The 20,242-nt window shown below is 36.4% G+C and overlaps 1 protein-coding gene across 4 annotated transcripts in view; it reads left to right on the forward strand.

The window, feature by feature from the left end:
* The first annotated feature begins 14,312 nt into the window (after positions 1-14,312).
* Positions 14,313-20,242, forward strand: part of Sema6d (semaphorin 6D) — a 595,175-nt gene continuing 589,245 nt past the window's right edge. For all 4 annotated transcript variants that reach the window (XM_058584774.1, XM_058584776.1, XM_058584775.1 and 1 more), the window contains exon 1: positions 14,313-14,562. The gene's annotated coding sequence lies outside the window, so the exon portion shown is untranslated. The remainder of the gene's footprint in view (positions 14,563-20,242) is intronic.

The raw sequence follows: 20,242 nt of genomic DNA on the forward strand, positions 1-20,242 counted from the left end.
CTATTAATCTAAGTTTCAGTACTGATACAAAATAATACTTTGTTATTTTGTAATATTCTTATATGTATTAGAATAAATTTTTATTATCAATATTCTTAGTTGCACTTACCTGCTTTCTTTCATCAAGGACTTATAGAATTGTTATTTCCTATTGTGAAAAATAGCCATTTGAGAATTTTCTTAAAGAATAAATTAATTTGAAATGGCTTGAAACATCTCTAGGATACATGCAAATACATACAACTACATAATCTCTTGGTATGAATTTAGTGAAAGCTATTACTATCTCTTTAAATATTAAACAATCCTTGCATTTGTGGGAAAGAGTCTTAGGTAGTAAGGGTGGAAATTAATTAAACATGGTACCAAATATTGTTTTGTTGTAGATCAGTATTGAATTATACATCTCTATGATTGGTGAGGTTATTTTATATTTGTGTTCTTTTTCATTTGTTTCAGTCTGAAGACAGCTAAATAAAATAATTTGATTTATTTTTCAGATATTTGTTAAGCTCTGGAATATTTCATATAACTCTGTGATTATCTGCTTTTGGTAAACTTATCTGCTTTTGGTAAACTTAGTAAAGCTTATTTGTAAAATTTGCTTAAACAAGATTTTTTATAGCTCTATATATGATAAGCATTTCAGTTTTTACTGATTAACATTTTTGTACAAAATTAGAATTCTCCAATATATTTGTATTTGACTATGCATGGAATTTTTATGTAGAGTTATAATCTCTCCCATACATTTCAATGCTTACTTTACTTTTTATAAATGGATTTTTGAATAATTACATTTTCCAAAGATGTCCATTGAAAAAATCCATGCAAATGTCTATCCCTTCACTCTATCTTTTTGTGTGTGTGTGCAATAACTCATTACTTTCCTTTTTCCTGCTTTCCTTAGGGCTACCTTCTTTAAAACTTTCTAACTTCTTCAATTAAATGCTGATTTCATTCATATTTTCTTTCCTAAATGATAGCCCCTAAGGATATATATTTACCTTTGAGTATGTATTTGAGACTGTCTCAGAAATTTTGATACTTGCCTCCTGAGTTTAATTATATTCTAAAGACTTTTTAATTGCAATTTTAGTCCCTCTTTAACTAAATTGCTTTTTAATAGAATCTTAATTTTTAGTTTTGTTTATTCTTGAGAAAAGAATATAAATAAACTGACTTGTCCAGCATCTACTTTTTAACAAGTTGAGGTTATTTTCATCGTTTGGACATGAGCTTTCCACAGGAACTTGATAAAATATGTATTTTTCTATTTGGGTATAATTTTATAACAATCATAATTATATACTCTTATTCATCTCATTTCTTGATTTGTGATACACAGATAATCTTAAGGTAGACTATCTCACCATAATTAACCTTTTTCAAGTTGATTTTTGTGTCATTCAGTAATTTTTTTAAACTATCTTTTAGAATAGTTTTAAGTTCACAGAAGAATTGAGAGGAAATTACAGAGATTTCCATTTAACTCCTCCCCCTACCCCACATGTAGAGCCTCTGCCATTATTTACATCTCTCCCTACATAGTACATTTGTTACAATTAATGAATATTGGCACTCCATGATCACCTAAAATCTAGTTTATGTTAGGGTTCACTCTTGATATTGGACCCTCTATCGGTTCGCACAAATATATAATCACAAATATCCACCATTATAATATCATAGAATATTTTCACTGCCTTAAAAATCTTCAGTCTTTTCATCTTCTCCTGTTCCCTTCATAATTGTTTATTTGTGAAATTATCTCTAGCACTTTAGTTGCTATGTTTTTTGTGCCTGAAAAGTTAATATCATTCTGTAATTATTATGGATTTTATTGGTAGCATTACCCACTGTCACAATTAATACATTTTCCCCTTGAGTCCCACTTTGATATTATTTTTGTGACTTTTATTTCCATTTCTTTAACTTTTTTTTGCATTTTCTGCTAACAGAGGAGTTTAACTCACATGTAAATGTTAAAATTGATATATTTAATTTAAATTCTCTTATTTTATAATTCTTTTGTTTTCTAGCTACTTTGTATTTCTGAATTTTGCTTTCTCAACTTTGGCTTTTTTCTATATATGCCGAGTATAAATCCTATCTTTAGTGTTACTGAGAGTTGGCTTAAGTTTTTAAACAATATATTTTTAGGGTAATTGTTTAGAAATAAGCATTTAAAATGAATTCACTTAAACTGAGACTAAAATCCTGCTGTATATAGTTGGACTAGGGCAGAGTATACTGTATGGCTAATGTATCTAGTGAAAAAAACTAACATTACAACTAATTATGAAATTATCTATGATTTATTAAAAATATTGGTTATAATTATAATTATATTAGAAGTCGTAAAAGGAACAACCAATATCAAAGAAATTATTTTATTTTCAAAGTTTCCCAACAAAATATTACACTATTTTACTTACAATCATACTATAAAAGCAGTCATTTTATTTCAACTTACACATTTTAAATATAATGAATGATTCTTTATTACATGCTAGGCAGTCATGAAAAACACAGATGATTACCATTATCATGGAACATTTAACAGCTATTTGGGAAAATACCATAAACAAGTAAATAATGAACACACACACACATACACACACGCACACACACGCACACATGTATACTCTCATCCTGTGTTTTGGTCACTTTCCAGATGTTTTTAATCTGGTAGGAGGAGAACTGTTACCTACAGCCAGTAAGTCTGTATAACAGAAATTGTAACATAAATTCTATCTTCAACAATGCTTTATTTTCAATATTGACATTCCAGCTAGTTATGATCCTAAATATATTCACTTCAAATTTTTCTGTTTCATAAATTTTGCTAACACTTAATATTTTGTATTTCTGAAAGAATGGGATGGCTTAAAAGGACTTTAGAGAGTATCTAGTCCCAGTATGTCAAGTACAGGCACCAACTGCAATTCCCTCTCCCTCCTCCTGAGCCCATGGTAGACCCTGCCAGTCCATTCCGATACCTGTTTGTTCTATTGCTGGAAATAGCTCAGAGATCATTCCAATTCTCATCATAGCATTCTAGTTTCTATTCACCATCTGAAGTTTCAAAGATAAGGTGAATCAAGCTTATTATACAACATTTTTGTTTCAGGGTTTGGAAAATTATTACTGATGAAAACTTAAAAACAAAAAAGAATTGTAGATTCATATGTAAAATAATTCCTCTGAATAGCAACTTTGTAAATTAGAATTCTCAAATAGGGATTGATTTTAAAGTGAAGAAAATCAAAGGTTATTCTGTCATTCTGTTTTAATAGCCCTATGCCTCTTCTACCACCAAAATTTTTGAGACTGTTAGGAGATCCTAAACTGTAACTGTGGTGGCAGAGCATCTGCTTCCTATGTGTATCTTTTTTTTTAGTTAGTTGTTGATGGATCTTTATTTTATTTATTCATATCCAGTTTTAAGAATTGAACTCAGCTCTTCACACATACTAGGCAAGTGCTCTACCACTGAGCCACAACTCCAGCCCATATTTGATATCTTTTGGATCAAAGGACAATAGGAACTTGAATCCCTACAGGAATCCTCTCTCATTTTGAAGCCTTTGTAAAATTTTCTACATCATTAATTGAATAAAACAATAGGATCCAGTTTTTGAAATTTGTTTCCCTAGTCTTAGCAAACTTTCTGAACCCAGCCCAACCCTTTTCTAAATTCAGCCTGCATAATAAATTTTTACATTCAGAGTTTGTGTTTTTGTATATCAAACATAATTACCTGTGAAGTATTTTGTGATATTTCTGCAAAATAAATTATATTACAAAACATTTTGGGCTCCATTTACCACCTAAAACAATTGATTTGAATCTGTTCCATCTTTACCATAACAACATGATTTGAAATGGGCATTATTAAAAATGCTGAAAGTGCCTCATGCATACCTTTCAACTTCTCTAGTGGTGTTGAAATGAGATGATGAATCCATAAAAACATACATCTGCTGCATTTCTTAAAAGAAGAGTGTCTCCAACTCTCAGGGAAGCCAAGTTTTGCCAAGGAACTTAACTAACATGAGGAGGACTCAGCCTCTCTCCAGAGTCACTCTCCAGTGATGGCTCAATTCCAGCCCAGTTCCAGTGAACACAGCTTTTAGTCACATCAAGTGCATTCTTTGTGGCAGAAGGAGTGTCTTAGCCCAGCACTGTGGAGAGCACACAAAGATAAGATAGTTCTCACATCTTTAGCATTTGTTTATTTTATACATTTCAAAACACTTTTATGATTCTATCCAGAAAAGCTGCACACACACACACACACACACACACACACAAATGCCTCTTTTTTTTCCCCTAAACAGGCTTAATTGGAGGGGTAAAATTTAAATATGTAAACTAGAAAATAAGCACCTTCCAAACTCTGCAGTCTCAGCCATATCATTTGCACAGCAAATCAAATTCAACTAGAGTTGAATTTGACTGTACCACTTGCTAAATCCATGATTTCAATAAATTACTAACACTACCTGTGCCTCAGTCTCCTCATCTGTAAGCTTGGGATTAAAAAAAAACCAAACTTTTCACTGATATGAGGATTAAATGAGTTTCATGTTATACAGCTTGCTGTCTAGGACAATAAATGTTGTAATTAATGTTAATACTCTACACCACTCATTTCCTATTTCTGAGTGTGGTAGGAAGAGAAAAAGTTTACCTCATTGGAATTCTGTTTATTTGTTTTAGCTTTAATAAAGCTGACAAATATTTTTATTTTTAGAGTAATATCTGTTTCTAACTCAACTATTCAACCCAACAATGTGAATGTTGTAGCCAGTGATAAAAACAAAAACCTAAAATGGAATAAGAAAGTGAATAAGAAAAAAATTGTAGAAAAAAATCCATCTTTAAGTTATTCTCTTTATTTTAGGAAATCCTCCCAAGCCAAATGAAATTGCTTCTTTATCCATTGATTTCTGGGGGTCATATGGAGAAGATACAGCAAAAATTCAGTACAGATAGTTTCTTAGCTTGAACTGCTGCAACAGAAAATGGTAGAATGGATGGCCTGGACAACACATGTTTATTTCTCATGGTTTGGGGCTGGGAAGTCTAAGGTCAAGGTGTTGGCAGGTGAGATTCATAGTGAGGCCCTTTTTCATATTGCATATAGCTACCATCTTGCTTGTGCTTTCTTGGCCTTTCTTTAATGCATGCACATGGAGAAAGTGAGTGAAAGAGAATGGGAGGGGACTCTCCTGCCTCTTCCTCTCTTATAAAAGCACTCATCTCATCATGAGGGCTCCATCATCTCATGACCTCAACTAAACCTAATTACATTTCAAAGACCCCACCTCTGAACACCATTGCATTTGGGTTAGGGCTTCAAGGTGTGAATCTGTAGAGGCACAAACATTCAGCCCTCAAACAGACAGCGTGTTATATTTTTACTCAATAAGTTAATGTTGAAGACGATGGTGAGCCCAAGGGAGCCACATTTCTTGATAGTCATATTATTGTGCATTTCCTTCCCGCATTAACATTGGGCTTAGCCATGTGACTTTCCAGCATTGGACTGTTGGAAATGAATAAGCATAATGCAAGGAGAGGCTTAATAAGCGCTCACACATTAGGGCTTATATGTGTAAGGAACACCCTCTCTTGCAAGCCAACCACTAAGATACGAAGAAGCTCAAACTAGACAAAAGATTAACAAAATGACTGATTGATGGAGGCCTTAGACAATGAGAACTCATCTTGATCATTCCAGATACATCAGATCTCCCAGATGAATTCAATCACCTGAGTGGAACAGAAGAACCAACCAGCAGAATGGAATTCAAGAACCACCTGGCAAACCCACAGAATTGTGAGAAACAATAAACCATTGCTATTTTCACCTATAAGGTTTGAATTAATTTATTAGCAGTAATCAATAATTGAAACAGTCAGTGTATCTTCATATTTTTCTTTTCTTTTTTTGGTGCTGGGAAGTGATCATAGGGGAGCTTAACCACTGAGGCATATCCTTAGCCTTTTTTACTGTCTTTTTTTATTTTGAAACAAGGTCTCACTAAGTTGTTTAGGGCCTCGATTCATTGTTGAGGCTAGCCTCAACTTGTGATTCTCCTGCATCAGCCTCCTGAGTCACTGGGATTATAGGCATGCACCACCATGTCCATCTAATTTATTTTTCTTTTAATATAATGCTTGAGTCACTGAGATTTGGCCTCTCCAGTAGATTTTTATTTATAATTATTATTTGGGCAATAGTAAGTCCAGATGAGAAGAGAGGTCTATGACTTGACCTGGGAATGAATACAGGGATTAGGATGAATAAGGTAAAGGAAAAAACATGTTACTAATACCGGACAGTAGAAATTATCTTAGGCTCAGAATAAATCCATTTAGGAAAAAGAAAATTCCTTAGCTAGTATGCCATTGCAGATTAAGCTTGGCAGCATGGAGTAACAGGAAAAACAGCACACAACACAAGAATAATAGCATAAATAAGAAAAATCCTTCTTTTCTTTGTGTTCCTAATGAAAACTAAAGGAAGACAGTCCAGAACTGCTGTGTTTTCTTAGGGTTTTCTGGAACCCAGGTTCCTTCTATCTTGATGCTCTGTCACCTGACGGCAGTGCCTCATTATTGCTCATCAGGTTTTGGAATGCAGGTCTGTGCTGTAATGAGCAGGGGAAGAAAATGGTGAGGGTGCAGAGAGGAAATCCTAAGTTTATAACTACTGGTGCAGAGGAGAAATCATCTGCTTATTATTCATGGAGAGGATGAAGAAAAATCCACACAAAACTGTAAGGAAAGGAAAGAAATATAGTCCCTGATAATTCTATGCAATAAATGATGTGAGCACCCTATATTGCTAATGGTTTTTCATGAAGAAACTTTATGGAAATTACCTAGCATGGGAAGTGGGGTAGGTGTGTAATTTGGTGGGAAAACTGAGATTCATGTATGGTGGCATTAAAGTGGATGAAGGTGCCAGAAGAGGAGGTAACAAAGGCGAAATAAACCTCCCAGACATTTTCAAAGAAAATCTGGGGAGGAGTTTATACTTTAGTAGACTACAAAACAGACTTTAGACAGTTCTTTCTTAATTTTTGTTGTATACATGTTTTAATGTTCACAAGGTCAGAAATAATGATATAATGAACTCTCCACATATCCATTACCCAGTTTTAATCATTTGGACACATGGCTAATCTTGTTTCATTTGAAAAACATTGACTCTACCCTCCCTTCCAATGTTGGATGGTTTTGAAGTAAATTTCAAACATATCACAAGCTAATTTTTCCGAGATCACAAAGGATCAAACATTGGAAAGCATCTGTCTTAAATGTGGAAAAACATACAGTCATTGATTATAGGCTCAAAGAATACGAGTTGGACAGCATTGACGAGGCATATAGTGGAGAATATGAGCAGCTCAGAATTAAATAAAAAGAAAATGCATGGGAAATGTAAGATGATTTCCCCATAGATGAAAAGAGTAGGGAAAAGAAAGAATGGATAACATAAAAGAGAAGACAGTAGAATTGTGAAATGACAGCAGACTCTCAGAAAGAGAGGAGGAAATCATTCAGGTTACCCCCACTTAAGCTGCCAACTGGATGCAAACAGGACTTAAAAGATGAAGATGAAAAAGAACAGGGAACACTCAATACCATTCCTCCCTGTTCTCCTGAGTAATAGATCCTAGTGGCATCTGGGTAGCAGCATGTCCTACTGACAGACAAGGATTCTGGTAGAGAGGGGAACTTCATTGAGTAGGGCTTAGGGAAAGTCTCACTAAAGAAGGTCAGTCAGATGGTGGGGCTGACATTTCCCCCTTTCCTCCTTTCCTTCTACCTCCAATACGAAAGTTGGTGATGCCTGAACCCTACTTTTAGCTGCCTTAGGCTAAAAGCCACCACAGGATGTTGGAAGCTGCATCCCTAGGCACCATGTGGCTACCACACTGGCTGTAGCCAGTTGAACTCCACACTTGTGATAGGGGAAACAAACAAAAGCCACCTATGCAGGGGAAGGAGGAGTGTCCAGACTAAATTTAGCCAACACTAATTCAATTGCTATAGGTTTTGTGAACTAGAGTGAAAAGTATTTGAAGGATGAATGGGAATTTTTATTGAGCAAAGCAGAATGAATGAAACATTTTCCATTGATCGATAGATGTTGCCGCCGTTCCATAGACGATGTTTCTCTAGATTGAATCTTTAGATAAAAAAGGCAAAGCATCAAACATTTCTTGCAGAGCAATTCTCCAAAGCTGAGCCAAAATCAAAGGCTCAGTAGTGTCACCTATTACTGCTTATTAATTATTACTATTAGTGCTAACCTCTTAGAATTCTATAGTATTTTGTCAATCTCACAGTACTTTCATATAAGTTATCTTATATCCATGCATTAATTTATTTAACTATTAAGTTTTGAACATGAGCAGAGGCACTGGGATCCAAAGCAAGAACTGATTCTTCTGTCCCCACATACTTTTTATTCAACATGGAGAATATTACATATCTAAACAGTATGGAGAAATGGCAAAAGGTTTTCATTATTTTAATTTTTGTGTTGTTGTTTTACATGTTGTATTAGTGTCTTTTTGATTATTAAAAATTTATTCTTATTAGTTACACATGACAGTAAATGTATTTTGACATATCATACATTCAGGGAGTATAACTTCCCATTGTTGTGGTTGTACATGATGTGGAATAATACTGATCCTGTATTCATATATGAACATAGGAAAGTTATGTCCAATTCATTCTACTGTCTTTCCCATTCCCCCTCCCTTCCTCCCATCCCCCATCTCAATCTAGTGAACCCCTACTCCTCCCTCCTCCCCTTGTATATTATGAGATAGCATTCACATACCAGAGAGAATATTTAGCCTTTGGTTTTTTGAAATTGTCTTATTTCACTTAGCATGATAGCCTCCAGTTCATTTACTGGCAAATGCCATAATTTCATTCTTCTTTATGGCTGAGTAACATTCCATTGTGTATATGTGCCACATTTTATTTATCCAATGATCTATTGAAAGGCTCCTAGATTGGTTCCATAGCTTAGCTATTGTGAATTTAGCTTAGCTATTGTGAACATCGATGTGGCCACATCACTATAATATGCTGATTTTTAAGTCCTTTGGGATATGCTGAGAATGGGATAACTGGGTCAAATGGTTGGTCAATTCCAAGTTTTCTGAGGAATCTCTATACTGCTTTACAGAGCGGTTACACCAATTTGCAGTTCCAACAACAACATAGAAGGATAACTTTATCCCCACATCCTCACCAACATTTATCGTTGCTTATATTTTTGATAATTGCCATTCTGACTGGAGTGAGATGAAATCTCAGGATGGTTTTAGATTGAATTTCCCTAATTGCTAGTGATGTTGATTTTTTTCATGTATTTGTTGACCATTTTTATTTATTCTTCTGTGAAGTATTCCGTTCCTTTGCCCATTTATTAATTGGGTTATTTGTTTTTCAGTATTTTTTGAGTTCTTTATATATCCTGGAGATTAATATTCTCTCTGATTTACAGGTGGCAAAGATTTTTCTCCCATTCTGTAGTTTCTCTGTTTATGTTTTTTATTGTTTTCTTTGCTGTAAAGAAGCTTTTTTTGTTTGATACCATACCATTTATTGATTATTGATTTTACTTATTGTGCTTTAAGAGTCTTATTGAGGAATTCATTTCTGAAGCCAACAGGATGGAGATTTGGGATGACTTTCTTCTAGTAGGTGCAGGGTCTCTGGACCTAGGTTCTTGGTCCACTTTAAGTTGAGTTTTGTGCAGGGTGAGAGATGGGGATCTAATTTCATTTTGTTACATATGGACATAAATGACAAATTTAAGAGATTAGAGACATGAACTGGGTAAAATCAGGGTTTGTGTTCTATTCCCACAGAGGAGGAAAATGAGTCTTAAATACCCAACTTTGTCCCTTTCATGTTTCCACTACAGGCCCCATTAAGTATTATCACTGACCTTGACAACCTGCATAGGTCTTACTGCCGGAATCATAGGGGAGAAGATATAAAAGGGGCAGAAATATTCATCTTCTGATGGCTAGAATTATTGTACTAAATTCACAGAACCGTGAATGAGGATAAAGTTATTCAAAAGGAAACACAAGCTTTAGTTTAATCCGGTCTGCTATCTGTATGTTATACACTGTGTGATTCAGTGGGAAATCCTTCACCAGTGGACTAGGTAATCCAGGCTCTGTGACCAAATCTGTGAGGAACCCCACCATTCTCTCTTTTCTGATGTCTGAAGCAAGGCACCAGCCCTAGGCCAATGATGAAGGGTTTAATCTTGTCTCAGTCCTGCCTGAAGCGAGCATAAGTTAGTCCCAGTTAAGACTGAGGGGTAGGGGGTACAAAAATGCATGAGCAACTGGAGAGTCAAAAATAGGGTTGTCAGATTTAGCAAATAAAAATACAGAGTTCCCATTTAAACTTGAATTTCAAAAAAGCAATGAATACATTTTTAGTTTAAGTTTAGTTTTAGTTTCAGTTCCCATATCTCAACAAGTGCATTGTTGATAATAAGCTTCAAAACAGATACAATTTATTACCCCACATACTGCATGGCACATGGACTCATAGTAAAATCACATTAGTTGTTTTTCTGTAATTCAAATTTTACTCAAAGTCTTGTATTTTATCTGTTGGCCCTAGTTTTTTAAAAAAAAAATCAAATACCTTGAATTAAATCTAATGTCTCTTCATTTGAGGAACTAAGGCCTCTCAGAGGTTAAGAGAGCCTGGGTCATATTATGGTAATGTTCATACATATTTTAACTTTTTAAAAGTTAATAATTTAGGGGCTGAGGTTGTGGCTCAGCGATAGAGTGCTCGCCTAGCGAGTGTGAAGCCCTGGGTTCGTTCCTCAGCACCACAGAAAAATAAATAAGTAAAAACAAAGGTATTTTTTAAAAGTTAATAATTTAATATAAATGTATTTTTGCAGTTCACTAGGTAGTTATAGAATTATATATTTAAAATTAAACTAGGTACTACTTAATTTTTTATATATTGTGGTAAGAATATTTAAATAAAATCTACTTTCTAAAATATATTATCAATCTGACCATAGGTACAATGTTATAGAGCCAAATCTTTGGTGCTTACTCATCCTTTTTTTGTTTTCTTGTGTTGGTACTGGGGGATTTAACCCAGGGCTGCTTAACCTCTGAGTCACACCCCTTCCCCTTTTTTATTTTTGAGAATGGGTCTTGCTAGGTTGCTTAGGGTCTCACTAGGTTGCTGAGTCTGGCCTTGAATTCGTGGTCTTCCTGCTTCAGCCTCCTGAGTTGCTGGGGTTAGAGCCATCCACTACCTCACCCAGCTATTTGCTCATCTTTCTTGACTAAACCTTTTTTATTATTATTATTATTAGTTGTTCAAAACATTACAAAAGACTAAAACTTTATGCCTGCTGATTTTATCTCTTCATTCTTGTCTTCTAGCAATAAGTAATCCCTGTACCTCTAAACAGTGATGCCAGAATCCTAAATAAAATTAGTAATCTGAAAGAAAAATTTTAAGCTGCCATCACTTTAGGCCATATGGTTGGATCGTTCATAAAAAATTTAAAATGTCAAGTGTAAAGCTAGGTGTAGTAGCATAGACCTATAATCACAATGCCTGTAAAAAACTGAGGCAGGAGAATCACAGGTTTGAGGCTAGCCCCAGCAACTTAGTGAGACCCTGTATCAAAATAAAAGCATAAAGTGTTTGGGCTATGGCTCAGTAGCATAGTTGACCCTGTAATTCCAGTATCCAAAAAGCAAATAAATTAACAAAATGCCAAATATACTTTAAATCATGTACATATACCCTAGTTATTATATGTATTTGTTATTTGGAGACTATAGCATAGTCTAAATTGGAGAACTTTTACACAGTGTTGTGCTGGGAGCCAAATGTCCCTCTCCCTACCCCACCTGACTAGCTCCACCAGCCACAGAAGAAGGAACTGAACTATTGCTTGAAATATCTTCCTTTGTTTCATCCACAGATATGAAATGTCATCTTCCAGATTTGAGAACTGTATTTGTTTCCTTTGGCTGCAATAACAAATTATCATAAACTTGATAGCTTAAAACAACACATATTTATTTTTGTATTGTGGAAGCCAGAAGCCCAAAATCAAAGCATAAGGAGGTCTGTGTTCCCTCAAGAGGATCTTGGGGAGAATGCCTTCCTGGCTTCTTCAGGCTTCTGATGGATACTGGCATGGGTTAGTCTGTGGCTGTGTCATTCCAATCTTAGCCTCTGCTGTCACTTACCTTTTCCTTTTGTGTGTTAAATTTCCCTTTCCCTCCCTCTTACAAAGCCATGTGATTGCACTTAGGGCCCACTCTCATAATTCAAGATAATCTCCCCATCTGAAAGTCTTCAAATAAATCACATCTACAAAGTCAATTTTCCCCTATGATAAAGTATCATTCAGAGGTTCCAGAGGATTCAGACATGGATATCCCTGGAGGCCATCAGTCAGCCTCCCACAAGAGCAGAGGAAATGCCTTGCACACAGGTTTTTGAAGAACATAAACTGGCTTGGCAGTGGGATCAACCAGGTATCTGTTTAACTGGTGATGTCTTTCACAAATTGTGAAGAATCGAAAATGCAAAAATGAAGGCTTAGCTATTTGCATAGGAATGCCTGAAGTCATGAGGCTGGACTGTGTCCCTTTCATGTTTTCAATACGGGCCATAGACAGTGTCCTTGATCCCACCAAAGAAAGGCCACTTTAATAGATTATTGGGGATCAAATCCCTGCTCCACTAATTACTGGCTTTGTGATCTACCTCGGTTCTGTTTCCCATCTATAAAATAGTCTTCTCATAAAGTTGTTGAAGATTAAATGAGCAAAGATGTAAAGTGATTGGAGCAATGACTACTAGATGATCTAACTTAACATGAGCTGCTATTTGTTTCAATGGATAAACTAAAGAGATAAGGATCTTGTTCCAACCATATTATTTTTAAGCTTAAAAGTTACAAAATGAGTGGGGGAAAAAAGAGGTACCTTGTTTTGTTCTTTTGTTTCTCTGACACTGACTTAAGGAGATTCAGAGTAAAAGAAGAGAACAAGAGAAGGGGAAAACCAATGCTCTGCTGGAAGGAAAGATGGCTGAGCTGGCTCTCTGTGATGCTGGTAGTAGCTCAGCCATGTGGTTGGGCAGCAGGTAGTCAGGTATTGTGTGAAGAAGGTTGTGGCTTGTGATGGTGTGAAGAGACATGGAGACATGGAGGCTCACAAGCTTCACATATAGTGACCAAAAAACAACCTTGGTGACAGTCTCATCTTAGAAAAACTGGGTAATAATTACAAGGTAGGCTCACTTAAAGGAATAAAGGAATGTATGAGAAATCACATAGTCAATGCAAATTATTTTTAGTTTTCTATAAGACCTATTATTTGGGTTATAAGGAAGTATTTAAGTGTTTTTTTCCTTTAAATATGATATAAAATCACCAAAGCTTCTCATATTTGAAGGCACTCATTCTTCCAAAATTTTGAACATAACTTTATCCTGAGGACAATGTTAGGGCTATGCTAGGAGTTGCTGATAAAGTTATGAATATGAATGTGATATATGAAGTTTTGACCGGAGAAATTTATGGGCCATCAATAGAGACAATATAATTTTTTAAAGACGTGATTATTTTCATGAGACTATGTACAGTGCTGAGGGAGCTCTTACAAAGTAACTTCTAACTTTGCTGGAACAGGAAAAAGTAAATATTAAATATTTTTGTAATAACAATAACAAAAAAAATGGGAGAAATCAGTAGAAGATGGCATGTTTGATTTGGATTTGACTAAAGGAGGTTGTTCGGGAACTTTGCTGGGCTTGTTGCATGTGGTGAAAGGTGAGCTGACATGTAACCCCAAAGGCCAATGAATAACTGCTCGATGATTACTCTGACTCCCGGGAATACGTTTCTATAATGTTAAAAGTGACATATGACTCATTAAAATATACATCTTTATATATAGTACACAATATAGCTACAGCATCTAATATACCTATCAAAGCGAGGTCCTGTGCACCCAAGGTGCAAAGGTGCAGGGGGAATGTGGGTGAGGACCCCGAGACCTTACCCCTCCTCCCAGACCCAGAGGTTTACAGAGCGTGGGTGGGGGCTCCCTGTAGGGGAAGTTCAGAGCCGAGGGAGCGGCAGAAGCACGTGGGCTGAGGGGGGTGGGAGGACGCAGACGGAGGAGTAACCGGTGGAAGTGTCAAAGAGGAAGGAGTGGAGGGCTGCCGGGGTGACAGGGTGTGGTCTCTGGCGAGCGGGCAAAGCGGGAGAAGAAGGCAGAGACCCGTCAGGATTGAGGGGGCAGTGGGGCCGAGCCTGCGTCGCTCGGTGCGGTGACAGCCAGGAGCGCGGCGCCGGGCCGTGTGGCAAGGGGAGTTTCCCGTCCTCTCCTAAGTGGAGGCACTGCTCCGAGCTGCGCCAGCGCCTTCCGCCTGGGCCCCGGTACCAGACACCTGCCGAGTCCGAAGCGCGAGTCCGGCTCAGCCTCCGGGCCCCAAGTAAGTCTTGCTTTTCCTATTTCTCCTCCGCCGTCTCTGCACCTTTATCTGAGGAACGAAGAGCTTCTGAAAGGAGCTTCAGGAAAAGCGCACAGGGAGCTTCGGCCGCGTCAAGGATGCTCCAGCCGCCGGGCGCGCCCCGGCCGGCGCGGGGACTCGGCCCCGAGGCCCCGCTGTTGGGTTCATATGCCCAACGTGGACGGAGGCGGCGGCAGAGTTGTTGGCACTGATCTGCCCATCTTTTGTGTCTTGCCCGATCCCAGAGCCCTGCCAGGCCGGGGGAGAGGGAGCGGAAGCCACTTTATGGCTCCTGGCCTCACCTCTTGCCCCCACCCCAAATCTTTTGGGATTTCAAAATGCCGCGGACAAGGGCGCAAGTGCTTGCCAAGCCCCCAGCTGGGCTAGTTGGATCCAGCTGGGCGGCCCGAGGGACCTCTATGCCGACCCCCTCTTCTAATTTTCTTTTTAGGTACAGCATCTTTAACTGGTGGGTGGTGGGAGGAAGGGCTGACTGGGTGAGCACAGGTGTGTGAGTGTACGGAACGACCTACCTTCTGGATTTTCTTGGGGTGGCAAGGGGGAAGGGAGGGAAAACCGAGAACCCCGAAGCCCTGAGCGTCCCGTGCTAGCGGGCTTGCGCGCGGCCGGCGAGCTGGCGTCCCTGGGTGGGTCCCTTGTCTGGCTCATTGTTCGCGGTGACTGTTCCTGGGGCCCGGCTGAGCGACACAGACGTCTCTCACCGGGCTGTAAATAAAAGTGACGACTTGAGGGTGTAAGGGTCACAGTTGCCAGTAGGAAAACGGCTTACCTATTTTGGAAACGGACTTCTCTCAGCTTGGAGGGCAAGAGTAGTCCATAGCAAGAACCGCTCGTGAGTGCGAAACTTAGATCTGACTCTAATTCAGAGAGACAGCCTAGTGAATTAAACCCTCAGAACCAGGGCACAATATTTTCCTCGCTGAAATTGTTTTCAGAGTAACGAAGATGGAGTTTTAAGTGTTATTGGCAACTGACCGCCTTCTCTTGCTAGCACCTGTTTCCCTTAAAGGTCCTTAGGTGGGGTTTATTTTTCTCCCTTCTTTGCAAATAATGTGCATTTATTCTGTTTGTGCCTTCAGCTATTCAATTTGCATGGTTCTGGAAGATAAATCCGTTTTTTAAAAAAACAAAGTCCAATTTCCAGTCTACAAATAGCCAAGCACTGGTACAGACGTCCATTGCTCCCCCACCCTAAGCACATACTAACATTCATGGAGGCAGAGATGTGCACCAGGAGTCAGAGGGAGCCTGTTATCCCTCCTTGAAGAAGCCAAGAGACATCTTGTGTATAGTCTTTTTGTTGGATGGTAGATATTCTTATTTTACTTTATCTACTCTTTAAATTACAATGATATCACCTGCTCTTGGTACCTAGTATTTAGCCCATTATAAAGGATGCATTTGCTAAGAAAGGTGTTCCTTCTTTTTCTAATGTCCATGAGTAGTAATCAAAGTATGCTCTTGAGAAGAGAGATTTTTTAATTACCTCATGTATATAGCATGTATATATATATAATATATATATACACACACATATATATATGATGTGTACATATATATGTACATGTATATATTTGTAGCTGATTATAAATCCCAGTAGATACTAACACATCCAACTACCCTGGTCTTGTTTAACTTTGACATATCTGAGGGACCTGCTAAGTACATCAGGCTGCTGAAGCCTGGAGTTCCAGCCTCAAGGGAGAAATACTTAACATGAACACCTCCCTGACTACAATCCAGTTCCAGAGGGGGGGAGGGGAAACATGCAGTGATAGTGTTGTTTAGGGTGTGGAAAGCTGTTATGATTTATTCTAAAAAGGGAGGAGTTGAATTATATATGAAAAATATAAGTAGAAACCTAAATAGGCATCCAATCCATATTCACAGTTGTACAAATATACATGTAGAAAAATATATTGTGTTCTCTTTCTCTCTTCTTTATCACTTTTAATGTTTTTATCTTTACCACTTTTCATAGCAACATTTGTACTTTTTTTTATTTTTTGGCTTCAGAAAGAACTTTTATGTTTTAGCCTATTTTTCTATTACATTTCTCATACCAATAGTGCTTATTGAATGTATTCAATTATCTTTTCAATTGTTCTTTTGTCTACTTGCCTACCATGTCCAACTTTGTACAGAACCAAATAAGCAATGAGTCAACCAAGTTCTAATGAAGATTAAGACATGAGAGTTATCCACCGCTATGTTTAAACTGTACACTCATTTAACTACCTTCCCACATGACCAATTTTAGTTAGTAGCTTGTTCATCTTCTGAAATCTCCAGACTCCAAATTCTTATGCAGATTGATTACTGCACTAAATCTTGATTGTACAAAGAACAGAACTTAATTATTTTGGTCTCATTTATCAGTCAGCCATGTTTAGTGTTGCCAAGATAATTATATCATTGAAATATGCATGACTTTAAAGAATGCTAGAAAAAGTCTTTCTAAACTTGTTTCCTCATAGAGGGAAGAAAACTTCCTTGTAAAGCCATAATTTAACTGTTGTGAGGCCCTCTAACCATTTGTGTTTATTGAGTTTACTCTTCCACATGAAGAAAGAACCATTGTTTTGTTGTCTAGGAGCTGAAGGAAGATGAAAGTGAGAGAAGAAAACCAAGCACTAACTGTTATTATTTTTTCTATTTGGAGAAATATATTAAGTAATCTGAATATTTTCCTAAGGTTGCAATAAAATCTTATTAAGAAATATTGAAAAAAGAAATTTTCAGGATAGAAATGCTATTACTAAGTATTCATTAAAAGTAGGTATATATACATATATATGCACATGTATCTTAAAACCAATCTCAGAATGTTCTTACCATTCTATAGAATTATGAATTATTAAAGTATTAATAAAACACTGAAATTTCATCAAATTTAAATTTAAATGTACTGTCTTTTTGCAAGTGTTTTAATTGTAATAGCCTGTTTGTTGAGATTAAAAAGAACATCATTGATGTCATGGTGTGCTTCGCATTTTAAAATAGTAGCTAATGAATTACAAACATTCATTACTCTACAACCACTTGCTGAAATTTCTCAGGACCCCCAAATAGAGAATTATTTGTACTATATACTGTCATTCATGCCCTTGCTGAATGTATGTTGGTCTCTTTTCCTTCTTCAAAATTAACCACCTTTTAATTTAATACCTGTTGGTCCTCAATCATTTGTTATTTTTCTCCTATGTCATAGATTTATGTATAAATATCTTCAACATAATCTGGAAAGGAAGTTCCTGTTGAAAACTTGTGGGAATTAGTTGGGGGGGACAGGGTGAAGAAAGAAAGAAAATAACTTTCCTTAAACTGGAAAGAATCAGGACTTTACAGGAAAAGAAGGGTAATTCATTGAACAATTCTTTACTCTTTCAAAGTCCAAGCTATGTAACACATAATATACATTTGAGTAATTCAGACACTAACTTCATATATCATAAGGCAAAGTTATCGAGTATCATGGTAGCTTTTCTTTATTACATTTGAATGGTGACTTTAGTGCCATTCACTTTTCTCCTTAAGTGTTGAAAACCACCTACTGTTTGTTTTTTTATACTTTTGTTTTTTGGAGACATGCTTGTCTGTGTTTGTACAAATGAAAAAGGTAAATGTTTATTTGGGGGAAATTTTAGTTAAATAGCTCAGTTTATCCCGTGAGTAGTTACTAAATGTTTCTTCTACGAAAGTTTATTAAGTGTTTACTAAGGAAGATCTTGGACACTCAATTTACATGGATTAAGTTCATTTAAATTTTATAGTCTTTTTTCTCAAATAAACTAATTTGAAGAAAAAGTATTGAATTACCTTTTCAGGCTAAAAATCAATAATCATATTTCTTTTAAATGAAAATCAACTTAATTAATAAAGGTATAAACATATGAAATGAAGATGTAATGCAAATTATGCGTATTTTTTGTCTTTAGCTCTGTTTTGATGAATTAATTTTTTTAAAAATTTTCAGGGGTAATGTGAATTTCTTCCCTGATCTCATTTTCTCTCTTGCTTTGAGAACTGGAAGACTCAGAGCCAAACTGAGATCTAATTTATTAATCATATAAGGCTCCATAGGATACACATATGTGTTATCTTTCTCAATGATCTTGTCTTATTCTACTTATGACGTCTGTCTACCTGGATGTCTAATTTTGTTTTGGTTTTTGTTAATTTGTAAGGAGACAGGCCATCAAAGTAGATGCAAATAAGTGTTTAGAAATAGAATCAAGTCTATAAGTAGTTTTTAAGGCCTAATATTGCAAAAGCAGAGGGGATATTAAACAAATTAAGGCATGATTTCTCATCTAAAGACATCCTGACTGGATTTTTCAAAAGCTATAAATACATAAAAAATTAATAATAAGTCAATATCTATACACATCTGTTGCATTAAAATGAAAGCCCAAATCCTATCTTTAATGAAATTTAGCTTTCACTTTCTAGAAAAACACTATTATGGCACTAACCAGTAAACCAAAGTAACCATATTTTTTCATTAGAAAGGATTCCCCTCTGGGCACACTAAAATTCAAGTAGTCTGAGTACGTGAGGATGAAAATAAATGTTGGAAAAATATTGTGAGTCTATGGTACTGGAAACTCCCAGACACTTCACTTTCCTTCTCTTCTCTTCCTCCACACCCGACCCCACTCCATTGGCTTTTCTACTTGCCACCTTAGCTGGGCATGATTGACAGGTGTGGCAATTCCAAAGGCAAGCTAACCCCACTAGGCTGGCAGCTTTTGAAATTTCTGTCCATGTAAATACAGTATTTGTTCTAAGTACTGCCCTTAAATACTGTAGTTAAGCCTAAGTGCCCACTGGTTGTTTCCCTTTGTGCTTGAATCAACAACCATTTTCAGCCTTCAGAAGGGACCACCCACAAAACTGTTCCTTTTAACTGTATGTAGAGAGGAATCTCAGAAAGAGAGGGGGGAAAGAAAAAAAGAGGCAAAAACTTAAAAACTAAATTATTGACTAAGAATGACATGTTTATGGATAAGTCCACAAACTCTGAATTAAACTTCCAAATCTAACCAGCTACCTCTGGATATAAATCTGATACTCATCTTCTCTCACCCCAATATAGACATGACTTTTTTACGACACCTTGTTTACAGTTTGTGTTAAAATAATTTAAAGCCTAAAATGTAGATCTGTTGTCTTGAGCTGAAATGAACTATCAGACAATGATAAACACTGATCATTTAAATTTGGCCTTTTAAAAAGCACATTGGATACAATAAAGATCAGTGTATTAGTACACTTACTGAGCTTTCAATTATGATATAAATAGTGCATAAAGCTTTAAAATTTTCATCAAATTAATGTTTCATTGACATGCAAATTAACTGCTGACATCTAAGGTGCATGCCATGTGATGATTCCTAATTGGCAAGTGAACCTCAGAGGATTATTTATAGATTACATTGCAACAAAGTGCAGGAGTAAATTCTCATTGTGCAGCTCAATTCAAATTGATGTTTAAGCTTTGATTCTCTTCACTTTTTTCACATTCCTTTTGATCTCTAAAGCCCCTCAGAAATAAGCTAGCTAAGGTGCTAGATATAAAACTAATAACATGTGGGTAGATAATTTGTCTTGAAATTATTCCTAAGAGATTTAGTATCCA

Source organism: Marmota monax, unplaced genomic scaffold (genome assembly GCF_021218885.2).
Source record: "Marmota monax isolate L192 unplaced genomic scaffold, Marmota_monax_Labrador192_F-V1.1 WCK01_AAM20220418_F8-fsc00001, whole genome shotgun sequence".
Classification (NCBI taxonomy): domain Eukaryota; kingdom Metazoa; phylum Chordata; class Mammalia; order Rodentia; family Sciuridae; genus Marmota; species Marmota monax.